Below are 14,331 nucleotides of genomic sequence, written 5' to 3'. Positions count from 1 at the left end.
GTTATAGGTGCTTTTACAATTTGTTATTGAAGACGCACTCTCCCAATCAATTTGGTGAGCTTTTTCTGACAAATGCACAAACAAAGCATTAGATAATTGGCCATGTCTTACAGAGTATTTATGTTGCGATATTCTACATTTTAAATCTTTAGATGTTTGCCCGACATAGAACTTATTACATTCCTTACAAGGTATTTTATAAATGACGCAATTATCACTACGAGGGCTGTTCCTTACTAATAGCTTACCAACAGTGTTTTCGTAGCTAAACATTACATCTATATTAAAAAGTTTCAAGGCCTTGACAATATTCTCAAACCCAGAGAAATATGGTAAACATAACACATTCTTTGGGCGAGTCCTTTCACTGCATACATTATTATAATATGTACGACGAGCTTTGTTACGACAAACTTCCAAAAAATTCAGTGGGTAACAAAGCTTAAGACCAATCGAATCAATATTCTTAAATTGAATGTGTTATGTTTACCATATTTCTCTGGGTTTGAGAATATTGTCAAGGCCTTGAAACTTTTAATATAGATGTAATGTTTAGCTACGAAAACACTGTTGGTAAGCTATTAGTAAGGAACAGCCCTCGTAGTGATAATTGCGTCATTTATAAAATACCTTGTAAGGAATGTAATAAGTTCTATGTCGGGCAAACATCTAAAGATTTAAAATGTAGAATATCGCAACATAAATACTCTGTAAGACATGGCCAATTATCTAATGCTTTGTTTGTGCATTTGTCAGAAAAAGCTCACCAAATTGATTGGGAGAGTGCGTCTTCAATAACAAATTGTAAAAGCACCTATAACAGAAACATAATTGAATCCGCTTTGATACAGATCACCAAAGAAAGTAATTTGAATATTAGCAGTGGTCTATATAACTTAGATCCATTTCTAATAGATCAGCTAAAGGGCGATTTAAGTAGAATCATTGAAAAACATTTGTCTCACTAATTTATTGTATATATTTACCTCTTTATGTTATAATTACCTATGTATTATGCTTGTATGTCTGCTATATCAGATGGGCCATTGGGCTACATCGGATGGGCCAATTGGGTGCATCTGATGGGCCAATGGGCCTTCTGCGTTGTCCAAGTATTGTACCTCACCTTACTTCACCACTCTCTCCTGCCTATTTATACCCATCACTCGATCTGTAAAATGACCTTCTGAAGATGTATTTAATATACGAAAGTACTTAAGGAAATTTCCTGTTTCATTTTTCCTTCGTGGTCTGACATTGTCATATATATATATATATATATATATATATATATATATATATATATATATATATCTTCCATCCCTCCCTCATTCACTTCCCTATATATATTTATATATATATATATATATATATATATATATATATATATATATATATATATATATATATATATATAATCAATGAGCATAAAAGACACTGCAGAAGACATTTTGGCCAATACGAGAGACACAGCCTATTTATTCTCACCCAAACCTATGACACATAAGTGTCTAACCTTCGCTTGAAACACTCCCCCGACCATTATTTCACTATACAGCGCACGTTAATTGTAGAAGACTGTTTCATCCAAGTAATAAATACGCTGAACATGAGGTACGTATAAGGTATAGCGCTGAAGCCTATATATATTTTGCTATATCATATATTGACGCCATAACGTACAAAATATGGGGTACTATAAAAAGTAGTGACACACACACACACACACAATCACGTTTTCTGTTGATCAGGTTAGGTCGCTATTGGCAATATTTGCATGTATTAATACTCCGTTTTTTAATATAAATAATTATTAGCTATACATTATTTAATTATTATAAAATATATATATAATTATTATTAGGGATACCACTTCTGGTGCAAGTGTAGGGACCCATAGCCTCGGAGAAGAAAATATATAATTATATAATAATAATTATAATATAATTCATTTCTGGTGTATAACATAATACCTCACGTTGTAATTATAATTTGTTTTCCCTACCCAAACAAAACAAAACAAAAGACGCCATAAGAAACTTAACAATGGCCGGTGAAAGTGAATACTTCGAGTTGTTGGGAGAATGTTGCGCCAGCTTAGAGTCAACACACAAACTGCATTTAGTATCGTTACGGGCGGGGGGGGGGGGAGGGGGGGGAGGTGGAGGGGGGGATTGTTTGCCCTTGTTTAAGGCGTGTTGGGTTGTGTTTACTGCCTTGGCAACACTTGCCTCCTCGGCGTTCAAATATTACATTAAAAACGCGATTGTTTTGCGTGTGTTTCAGCCAATCAAAACAAAAAGCCTGTGGGGTTCACGCGGTGTAACTCTATTAAAACTCATTAAACATTAAAATCCTAATAAACATTAAAACTCGTTAAAAAAAACCTTGTTTAAAAACTCGTTTTTAACTCGTTAAAAAACCCTACAACAGTTGCTAATTGACGTATGTATAGACTATTAAACCCACCTTCTCAACTCGTATATCTTATTTCGTATGTATATTGTCTCCAACGTCCAAATTGCAAAGTACTATCAAACGAAGCAGATCATATATATATCCTCGTTTTCTATGGAAGGTTAGGTTAGGTTAGGTTAGGTTAGGTTAGGTTAGGTTAGAGCTATGTATTGTGTTCGTTGTAATATATCAAAACAACAGCCTGGGTTCTGTACAGCGTGTACGAAACTATGACAAGAAACTGGTTTCGTTTCCTTTTGGCGTACCCAACCCCTTTGGAGGTGGAGGGTAGAGCGACGGTCTCGCTTCATGCAGGTCGGCGTTCAATCCCCGACCGTCCCAAGGGGTTGGGTACCATTCTTTTCCCCTCGTCCCATCCCAAATCCTTAGCCTGATGACTTTTCAGTGCTATATAGTCGTAATGGCTTGACACTTCCTCCTTATAGTTCCTTTCCCTTCCATTCAGCGTATATATTGTGAACACGTGACCAAAATACCTTCCCTAACCTAACCTAACCTAACCTAACCTAACCTAACCTAACCTAACCTAACCTAACCTAACCTAACCTTCCCTAACCTTACCTTACCTAACCTAACCTAACCTTACATAACCTAACCTAACCTAACCTAACCTTCCCTAACCTTACCTTACCTAACCTTCCCTAACCTAACCTAAATACCTTCCCTAACCTTACCTAGGCCTAACTATTCATAAACGCGTCATTTATAATAATATTTATGGTGTTGAATATGACGGAAAAAGTAAGATTAATAATTCTAACACGAATTTTTTAAATGTTTCTTATGGTTTTCTTCACTGTCGGTGGCAATAAAAAGAAAGAAACGTTGAAAAAAAATTCGTGTTAGAATTATTGATCTTACTTTTTTCGGTCATATTCAACATCATATGTTTACAAGAAAGACTGCTACCAAAATATGCTAATAATATTTATTTACACTTGGGAACAAAAATTTTGTTACATACTGAATGGAAGATTTATTATCCTCTTAGTTTCCAGGGGCCAGATTCACGAAGCAGTTACCCAAGCACTTACGAACCTGTACATCTTTTCTCAATCTTTGGCGGCTTTGTTTACTATGATTAAACAGTTAATGAGCTCCGAAGCACCAGGAGGCTGTTTATAACAATAACAACAGTTGATTGGCAAGTTTTCATGCTTGTAAACAGTTTAATAAATGTAACCAAAGCCGTCAAATATTGAGGAAAGATGTACACGTTCGTAAGTGCTTTCGTGAATCTGGCCCCTGTACATCTTTTCTCAATCTTTGGCGGCTTTGTTTACAATTATTAAACAGTTAATGAGCTCCGAAGCCCCAGGAGGCTGTTTATAACAATAACAACAGTTGATTGGCAAGTTATCATGCTTGTAAACAGTTTAATAAATGTAACCAAAGCCGGCAAAGATTGAGGAAATGTGTGCACGTTCGTAAGTTCTTGCGTAATTCTTACGTGAATCCGGGTATACGTAAGTCAAATCCACGTTAATTTTCATTTTGGCTTAGCTATTTATAGATACTTACTTGCTATGCAGTCTTCAAAAACGTCCTTATTACATTCTAAACACCAGAACGTGCAATTTCCCCTCTCCACAAACAACAAAAATTTAATTTTGTTGGAAATGTACGTAAATCCAGCAGAAACTGTCTCCCGGATATGAAATATTGTCATGGGTCAAATCAAGAAATTCACAAAAATGTGTAGAACTATTTTTTGGAGTGGCGATGAGGGAGTGAACTATCAGCGGAAAGTGCCCAGCCGTTACGACTATATAGAGGGGGGGGGGGGTTGGTGAGCAACGGGTATGTGGTGGTATGAGGGGGGGGGGCAGTAGAACAACGGGTATGTGGTGGTATGAGGGGGGGGCAGTAGAACAACGGGTATGTGGTGGTATGAGGGGGGGCAGTAGAACAACGGGTATGTGGTGGTATGAGGGGGGGGCAGTAGAACAACGGGTATGTGGTGGTATGAGGGGGGGGCAGTAGAACAACGGGTATGTGGTGGTAGGAGGGGGGGCCAGTAGAGCAACGGGTATGTGGTGGTATGAGGAGCCAGTAGAACAACGGGTATGTGGTGGTAGGAGGGGACCAGTAGAACAACGGGTATGTGGTGGTAGGAGGGACCAGTAGAACAACGGGTATGTGGTGGTATGAGGGGCCAGTAGAACAACGGGTATGTGGTGGTAGGAGGGACCAGTAGAACAACGGGTATGTGGTGGTATGAGGGGCCAGTAGAACAACGGGTATGTGGTGGTATGAGGGGCCAGTAGAACAACGGGTATGTGGTGGTAGGAGGGACCAGTAGAACAACGGGTATGTGGTGGTAGGAGGGGACCAGTAGAACAACGGGTATGTGGTGGTAGGAGGGACCAGTAGAACAACGGGTATGTGGTGGTATGAGGGGCCAGTAGAACAACGGGTATGTGGTGGTAGGAGGGACCAGTAGAACAACGGGTATGTGGTGGTATGAGGGGCCAGTAGAACAACGGGTATGTGGTGGTAGGAGGGGGCCAGTAGAACAACGGGTATGTGGTGGTAGGAGACGGGCCAGAAATGGTGCAGACGCAGGCACTTTTGTAGCTCTGAAGGTGCTGATGGCGACTGGTTGGTGGTGTGGGGCCCTCTCTTGGTGCCCCTGGGGACGAAGGCTTTGTTATCTGTTTTGTCTGTCTGTCTCTCTCTGTCTCTCTCCCTCCCTACACCCCACTAGCCTATCCCTCAAAAAAACACCACCAGAGTCGGCCGCGATTCGTCAATCCCGACAAGAAGCTGTCATTTTCCGGTTCCCTACTGAGACTGCTCTCCATCTCCTCTTTCTATTCCTCCTCCTCCAAGGCAGTGGAGCCCCGCTAGTGATCAAAGAGGTCGCCGGGAGCATCTGTCAATAAGTATTCTCGGTCACCCCCGCCGGACGTCGGGAAGGGCCCCGCCAAACAGCCCTTCGCCACGCAACCTTCACAATATATTCCGGAGCCGCCGCCGGGGAAGGGTGTGGGATCGAGGCGGTCCCACGCGACGCGGCCCTTGGCGATATTTTGGGCGACGTCCAGTGACACAGCAGGAGAGTAAGATCACTCGTAAATAGGGGTTATTTCTGGAAGAGTTATTAACTAGACGGAAATATCTTATCTGTTTATGGGTCTCTTTCCGGTCACGAGATGTCATATGGGGGGGGGGGGGCATTGTTCGTGGGGCTACACTGTCTCCAGTGGGCGTGGGCCACACTACCTCCAGTGGGCGTGGGCCACACTACCTCCAGTGGGCGTGGGCCACACTGCCTCCAGTGGGCGTGGGCCACACTGCCTCCAGTGGGCGTGGGCCACACTACCTCCAGTGAGTGTAATTATTTAAATATATGTCTACTTGCAGGCCTATGTATGATATACACTTGAGTGTATAGCAATCCAAGTATATGAATAGATGGATATATGAATAAATAGATGGATAAATAGACACATAGATGGATAGATAGACAGATGGGTGACAGACAGACAGGCCTTGTGCAACGTACCCTCCCCCCCCCCCTCCATACCCCCCAAACCCCTTTGATATTTCTATAAAATTTTCCATAGCCCTTTTGGTCGATGTAAGTACATATGTGTATATCTTACACGTGTATATATGTGCATATATATATATATATATATATATATATATATATATATATATATATATATATATATATATATATATATATATATATATACACTTGTGAGTTGCGAGACGCTACATGATAAATGTAGATAAAGGTAGACAAAAGTAGATGAATGTAGATAAAAAAATAAATGAATGATACCGTTACGGAAGATGTGGAATGATACCGGTGTTGTGTTATGGTGTTATAACAGGTGTAGGAGTGGATCTAGCACACCTGGTATGACACATGTGGCAACAGGTGGTTTGTGGCGTGTTTGTCAATAAAGTGGCTCGAACTGTGTCATATATGTGGCCCAAACTGTGTCATTTGTGTGGCCCAAACTGTGTCATATATGTGGCCCAAACTGTGTCATTTGTGTGGCCCAAACTGTGTCATATATGCGGCCCAAAATGTGTCATATATGTATGTTTAGATCCGCAGCCAAGCTTAATGCTTTTTTTTATAGATTATGAACGAATTGGAAATATGCATTTGGTTGTCCTATTGAGATTCAGCATTTATAATTTAAATGAATATAATTCGAACGAACTATATTCGTTCGAACACGGTTCGAACTACCACTATATATTGGTAGTTCCACCGTGAGAATGATGGCACTACCATACGAACTACCCAATTGGAAGACGTTTAATTAGCGACTGTCGTTGTAACACGCATCCAACAGTCTGCTTGACCAGACGACGACCAACGGGGGAGGCTTGGTCGGAGACCGGGCCGCGGGGCTGTTGATCCCCGTTACCTCCTCATGTGGAACCAGCTGACCTCCCACCACGTGACCAGTTGACCCTCCCACCACGTGACCAGCTGACCTACCACCACGTGACCAGCTGACCTCCCACCACGTGACCAGCTGACCTACCACCACGTGACCAGCTGACCCACCACGTGACCCGATGTCCTACCACCACGTGACCAGCTGACCTACCACCACGTGACCCGCTGTCCTACCACCACGTGACCAGCTGACCTACCACCACGTGACCAGCTGACCTACCACCACGTGACCAGCTGACCTACCACCACGTGACCAGCTGACCTCCCACCACGTGACCAGCTGACCTACCACCACGTGACCAGCTGACCTCCCACCACGTGACCAGCTGACCTACCACCACGTGACCAGCTGACCCTCCCACCACGTGACCAGCTGACCCTCCCACCACGTGACCAGCTGACCTCCCACCACGTGATCACACGCTTGTTACACCCATAAATTACTCGCCCCAAACACTTCTTACCGCCAACATTTGCCTAATACGATATAATCTAATCTTGTGATTTTCCTTTGCGTGATCTTAAGTGGGTGAGAAGTCTCTATTCTTGTAGACTATATCGCGCCTCACCTCCCCTCACTCTTCCCTCACTCTTCCCTCACTCTTCCCTCACTCTTCCCTCACTCTTGCCTCACTCTTGCCTCACTCTTCCCACACTCTTCCCACACTCTTCCCTCACTCTTCCCTCACTCTTCCTTCACTCTTCCCTCACTCTTCCCTCACTCTAGCCTCATCGTCCGTATATTACCCTTTCTTGACAAATTATTCTCACGAAGGTTGCTGGGGTCAGATTCACGAAAGCACTTACGCAAGCACTTACGAAGCTGTACATCTTTTCTCAATCTTTGCCGGCTTTGTTTACAATTATTAAACAGTTAATGAGCTCCGAAGCACCAGGAGGCTGTTTATAACAATAACAACAGTTGAATGGGAAATTTTCATGCTTGTAAACTGTTTAATAAATGTAACCAAAGCCGTCAAAGATTGAGGAAAGATGTACACGTTCGTAAGTGCTTGCGTAAGTGCTTTCGTGAATCTGCCCCCTGGTGTCTAAGTGGAGCGACTTAAGACCCGGGGGCGGCGAACGAATACATTAGTACAAGAAGAGTTGCGGAAATAATTTACGAGAATGATACTGGTATCGATGAGCCAGAGCTCAACCCCCGCAAGCACAACTAGGTGAGCACAACTAGGTGTGGACACATACACAGGCAAGGGGTCCCTGTGGCTGAGTGAACAGCGCTTGGGACTCGTAGTCCTAGGGTCCGGGTTTGATCCCGACGACGGTGGAAAATAAATGAGGCTAGTTTCTTTCACCCTGATGTTCCTGTTACCTAGCAATAAATAGGTACCTGGGAGTTAGATAGCTGTTACGGGCTGCTTCCTGGGTGTGAGTGTGTATGTGTGTGTGTGTGTGTGTGTGTGTGTGTGTGTGTGTGTGTGTGTGTGTGTGTGTGTGTGTGTGTGTGTGTGTGTGTGTGTGTGTGAAGAAAAAACTACTGATTGATTGATTGACAGTTGTGAGGCGAGCCGAAAGAACCAGAGCTCAACGCCCACAAGCACAACTAGGTTAATACAATTAGGTGAATACACACACATACACATGTTTTCCCAGGAACCTAACCTAACCTACAACAGTCCCAATTATAGCAACAACATTAAATATAATCTTTTATGAATCGACTTTGTCGGAGCCTGGCCCCGATCCTGGCCCTGAACCTGGCCCCCGAGCCTGGCCCTGAGCCTGGTCCCCGAGCCTGGCCCCAAAGCCTGGGCCCCAAAGCCTGGCCTGAACCAGACAGATTTCTGTTGAACCTAGTGTGCCTAGCCTAACCTAATCATGGTCTGACCGTGTCTTTAATCATGCCTGAGTCTGGCCCCAGCCTGGTCCAAGCTTAGCTCGACTATTTGCCCCTTGCTTCTTCACCTTGCTTTCGTCTTCTCTTCTTCTAAAGACTTCTCTAATCGCATTACTCGATATTTTTTTTCGTCATAATATTTCAGTTCAACCTGAAAGAAAACGTAATTGAGTTCGTACTCTGTGAAGAATGATGAAAGCGGACTTTAAGCGCCCGAGTCCTTGTAGACGTCAGCAGTTGACGTCGCTCTTGTCTAATAATATCTTCAACGCCATTTCATATTTATCACCTTTAACTCTGAGAAATGAAGACGGGCAAAAGTTGATCGATTCTTTCGCATCTTCTTCATGTTACTCTTGATGATAGTGGATGTTGTGAACAAGAGTCCCATGTGGAGGTCAGCAAACGTCCCCAGCAAATACACAATTTAACCACAAACGTTTTTAACGTTTTTTTAACGTTACCAATACACAATAGCAGCACAAAAACGTTGTTTACAATGCGTGTGATGCTGGATTTAACGATACACTTGAACCTCTTTAGTATGTGTGATGACTGCTATGAAAAAAACGTTTTTTTTCATATTGCTATGAAAAAAAACGATTCCATTATTATTAGTTGTTGTATTGGGGAAAAAAAATCAATTGTAACCATGAGGGAGATTCGAACACTCAACCTGGGTACTCCGAAGCACTCGCCTTAAACCACTGAACCGCGATATGCTAAAAGTGATGTAATATGATTCCAAAATGAAGTTTGCATTCATTGCCGGCCGCGCGCACTCTGACACGTTCACTATTCCTCAAAGATGAACAAATAAAGGTCGCCTGAGGCCAAGTAGCGGCGCCTCCTCGATCCGTAATGGCCTGAACCTAATACCTTTACCGTCATAGGGGAGGTCACACACAATATTTTATTTCGGTAGGTTAGGAGAGGCAAGGTTAGGTCAGGTCAGGATTGGGGGGGTGAGGGTTAGGTTAGGGTAGGTTAGGTTGTGCAACGCTCGTTCCCTCGGTACTCCTATCCTATCCTATCCTATCCTATCCTCATACACCTTCCATGTATTGTATTCTCATACTCACCGATCTTACCTCATATTATCTGCTCTCTACTTCAACTCTCAATGCCTCAGAACGTCGGGGAGTGTAAAAAACATCGGGTGCACAAGCAGGTGAAAGGCGGGGACCTGAAGCTATATCCCAACCCCCCTTCTCAGACACAGTTAAGCACGCACTAACAGGTAAGCACACAACAGCAAGCATTTTCACACCTGGGTTATAGATGGCGTGCGATGAATAACCCAGTGGGTAGATGTCCTTTAATCATAGCGTATTATAGCAGATTATAGCAGATTGGTAATTAAATACACCTGCCGTGTCAGGTGGTGTCGGGCCGCTCCCTGGGGCTAATTTTGGCTCCAAGAATCTGGTGTCCAAGACTCACTCTCTCTCTCTCTCTCTCTCTCTCTCTCTCTCTCTCTCTCTCTCTCTCTCTCTCTCTCTCTCTCTCTCTCTCTCTCTCTCTCTCTCTCTCTCTCTCTCTCTCTCTCTCTCTCTCTCTCTCTCTCTCTCTCTCTCTCTCTCTCTCTCTCTCTCTCTCTCTCTCTCTCTCTCTCTCTCTCTCTCTCTCTCTCTCTCTTTCTTTCTCTCTTTCTCTCTCTCTCTCTCTCTCTCTCTCTCTCTCTCTCTCTCTCTCTCTCTCTCTCTCTCTCTCTCTCTCTCTCTCTCTCTCTCTCTCTCTCTCTCTCTCTAAAGCTTATTTATGGCCTAATATGTTGTTGTTGTTAAAGATTCGCTACCTGGAACTAAAAGATCCAAGTAGCACGGGCTATGGTGAGCCCGTAGTTGGCCTAATAGGCTCCCAGTAAGCAACTGCATTATGAACTCCGTTGTTACAGACTTCATCGGCGGTTCTGTGGTTCTCATCACCGAGGTGTTGTGAGTCGTGGCGGCGCTTGTGAGTCTCTCCTGATCTTCATATGGTGTTGTATCCACGTGTGGCGCCTCTTGTGAGTTGTGTGTGGAGAGAGAGAGAATTTGTTTGTAAACAACGATGCTCAAAACAAATACAAAAAGGTGTTTTTTGGGGCTTTTGGATATTTTTTTGTATCCACTCGTCTATTGGGACTTTCTAAGTCAAAAGCTTCGTTCCATCAGCCACAACTATTACTATTACTACTACTATTCTCTATTCACAGCTAAATGAAACTATCACACCTGAATTCGCTGACAAGTTACAACTGCCACGCCATTCACAGTGCGGAGATACTCCTCTCTTTTTTATTAATATATTAGGTACATCTGCATTTGTGCAGCTGCCCTAGACTATATGAAGGGGAGAACAGTGTGTCAAAAAGCTAGCTATGTGGTGCTAAAAAAATCCCCATCACACAGGATGGTTAGTCATACAGAGGCATGTGATGGGCAGTCTGCACTGACAGACTCTGGGTGCATTATGAGGATATCATCATCAACACAAGAGTGAATAAGGCAGCAGTGATACTAAAAGTCCCCATCTCGCTGGATGGTTGGTCATATATAGGGCCATATGTTCAGTAGTCTGCACTGGCAAAATTTGAGGGCAATGTGAGGATATCTTCAAGAACACGAGAGTGAATAAGATACTCCTCTTTCTCCTCCCTCTATTCATCACTCTACGGCCACTACTGCCACTGTTTCATTCACTCTAGTGTTTCCTGACACACTTCCCTAGAGTTCTGCCACTCACCGTAATGACCGACATTTAAATCAATTGAGTATGTTTGTGTACGTGTGTATTTGGTGTTCCTGTTTGCAATTTACTAATTGGGGCCCTGCAGGATCGAGCTACTTGCTAGCTCTTGGACTCCGGCTTTGTAACCGTCGGTTGTAAAGCTTGAGTCCTTTGTACCCGGAGTGCCTAAAGTACTGACTTCTGACCTATTTTTCCTATATCATATCTACTACATATATTGATTTGTGATACACACACACACATCCCCAGGAAGCAGTCCGTAGCAGCTGTCTAACTACCAGGTACCTTCTTACTGCTAGGCGAACAGATGTATCAGGCGAAAGAAACTCTGCCAGTTTTGTTTCTGCCTCAGCTGGGAATCGAACCCGGGGCTCTTAGGATTACGATCCACGAGCGCTGTCCACTCGGAAGTGAGTGTGTGTGCGTGAGTGTGTGTGCGTGAGTGTGTGTGCGTGAGTGTGTGTGCGTGAGTGAGTGTGCGTGCGTCCTAAAAGCTTGAGTAACGCGCTCGTCAACTCTAACATACGACTCGACATTATAACTACCTCTCAATATTACAGGCAAATAAGCGGCATGGAGGGAGGGATAGTGAGGGAGTGAGAGAGGGAGGGAGGAAGGGAGGTAGGGATAGTGAGGGAGGGAGGGAGGGAGGGAGAAAGGGAGGTAGGGATAGTGAGGGAGGGAGGGAGGATGAGAGGGAGGGAGGGAGGAAGAGAGGGAGGGATAGTGAGGGAGGGAGGAAGAGAGGGAGGGATAGTGAGGGAGGGAGGAAGAAAGGTAGGTAGGGATAGTGAGGGAGGGAGGGAGAGAGAGAGAGAGAGAGAGAGAGAGAGAGAGAGAGAGAGAGGGATAGTGAGGGAGGGAGGGAGGGAGGGAGGGAGGGAGGGAGGGAGGGAGGGAGGGAGGGAGGGAGGGAGGGAGGGAGGGAGGGAGGGAGGGAGAGAGAGAGAGGGAGAGAGAGAGAGGGATAGTGAGGGAGGGAAGGAGGGAGGGAGGGAGAGAGAGAGAGAGAGAGAGGGATAGTGAGGGAGGGAGGGAGGGAGGGAGGGAGAGAGAGAGAGAGAGGGATAGTAAGGGAGGGAGGGAGGGAGGGAGGGAGAGAGAGAGAGAGGGATAGTGAGGGAGGGAAGGAGGGAGGGAGGGAGAGAGAGAGGGAGGGATAGTGAGGGAGGGAAGGAGGAAGAGAGTGAGGGATAGTGAGGGAGGGAGGGAGGGAGGGCCCTAGTGTGGCTAGAGACTATTCAGATCACAAGGTGTGTAAGTGGACGCCTCTGGCTCTTGCACCTATATATATGAACAATGTTCCTCACCACAGCCTAGTTTCTAAACCCATCTACTCCAAATAGACTTCTATTTGAATTTACAGTTGCGTTATCTCCTCCCCCCCCCCTCTCACCCCCCCCCTTCTTATCCTCATCCCTAACCCCATTATCTACATTCAACAGTCATTCTTCTCTTGACAACCTGTCCTCTTAAAAAGAACGTCGCTTTTGGCCGTTTGCCCGTATGGCCGAATATGGACGTAATTTGAAAATGAAAAAAAAAATGAAAATAAATTTGAGATTTTTTTTCAGTGACAGTAAGTTAACGGTCCTCTGATAGGTTAGGTGGGCAGGAAATTCTCATAAAGTTACAAAACGTTATAAAAAATGTTAATGGAAAGTTTCCTCTTCTAAGCTTGCCGAGTAAGCCGGACGACTCAAACAGAAAACGGAATAGTACGTCACTTTTGTGAGTCGATTTCATTTCAGATTTCGTCCAAATTTGGCCGTAGTGACGCATACGAGCCAAAAGTGACGTTATTTTTAAGAGGACGGGTTGGGTAGAGTCGTTTAGAAGTCTGTAACTACAGACCAGCGTCACTGTTTTGAATTACTGGAAACATTTTTGAGACATTTGTCACCAAAACACAGCCTCTTTTTTGTGTGTTACCACCATCGATTGTTAGGTGGTCGTCAATTTGGTTTTAGAAAAGGTCGTTCGGTTGTTAACCTCTTGTTTAACCTCTTCACTAAATGGCCTCTGTCACTGGATAATTCCAAAAATTACCTGTGTTGTTACGCTGGAGTTTGGAAACGAGCCTTTGATCGGGCTTAATATTCTGGACTACTTGCTAAGCTTCAAACATTTGGTATTATACCTTGAAGTTACCTTGAAGTGTTTCCAGGGCTTAGCGTATATATATATATATATATATATATATATATATATATATATATATATATATATATATATATATATATATATATGTGTGTGTGTGTGTGTGTATATCACGAAAATAAACACGTGATTAAGAATGTGACAATGTCAGACCACGGAGGAAAATGAAACAGGAATTTCCTTAAGTACTTTCGTATATTAAATACATCTTCAGAAGGAATCAATCATCTTCCTTCTGAAGATGTATTTAATATACGAAAGTACTTAAGGAAATTCCTGTTTCATTTTCCTCCGTGGTCTGACATTGTCATATATATATATATATATATATATATATATATATATATATATATATATATATATATATATATATATATATATATATATATATATATATATATATATATATACCTGTAGACGTCTGTGGCTCAATAACACGACAAACAATGGTACAAACTGGCCTGCTACTTCCCTTCTTAAAGGTCGTTATATAATGGGTTTGGAGAGCGTAGGTGGCATTGTTCTCGTAGTGACCAACAGAGTGCGCTTGAAACACCTTGATCCTCTTTTGTTTTGCCGCCTCCTCCTCAACTCCACCTTCCCCCCCCCCCTCCTCCCTCTTCCCCATCTCCCTCTTTATTCTCCCTCAATCCCCCCCCCCCCATCTTTTTAT

At 43.6% G+C, this 14,331-nt stretch overlaps 2 protein-coding genes across 3 annotated transcripts in view; both read left to right on the top strand.

Moving 5' to 3' along the window:
• mRpL28 (mitochondrial ribosomal protein L28) overlaps positions 1-14,331 on the top strand; it is a 188,531-nt gene that overhangs the window by 25,481 nt on the left and 148,719 nt on the right. The gene's annotated exons all lie outside the window — the stretch shown is intronic.
• The window catches only part of LOC138350010 (uncharacterized), a 60,659-nt gene that overhangs the window by 31,303 nt on the left and 15,025 nt on the right, over positions 1-14,331 (top strand). The gene's annotated exons all lie outside the window — the stretch shown is intronic.

The sequence above is a fragment of the Procambarus clarkii genome, chromosome 1, assembly GCF_040958095.1.
Source record: "Procambarus clarkii isolate CNS0578487 chromosome 1, FALCON_Pclarkii_2.0, whole genome shotgun sequence".
Classification (NCBI taxonomy): Eukaryota; Metazoa; Arthropoda; class Malacostraca; order Decapoda; family Cambaridae; genus Procambarus; species Procambarus clarkii.
This window is presented reverse-complemented; position numbering and strand designations above follow the sequence as displayed.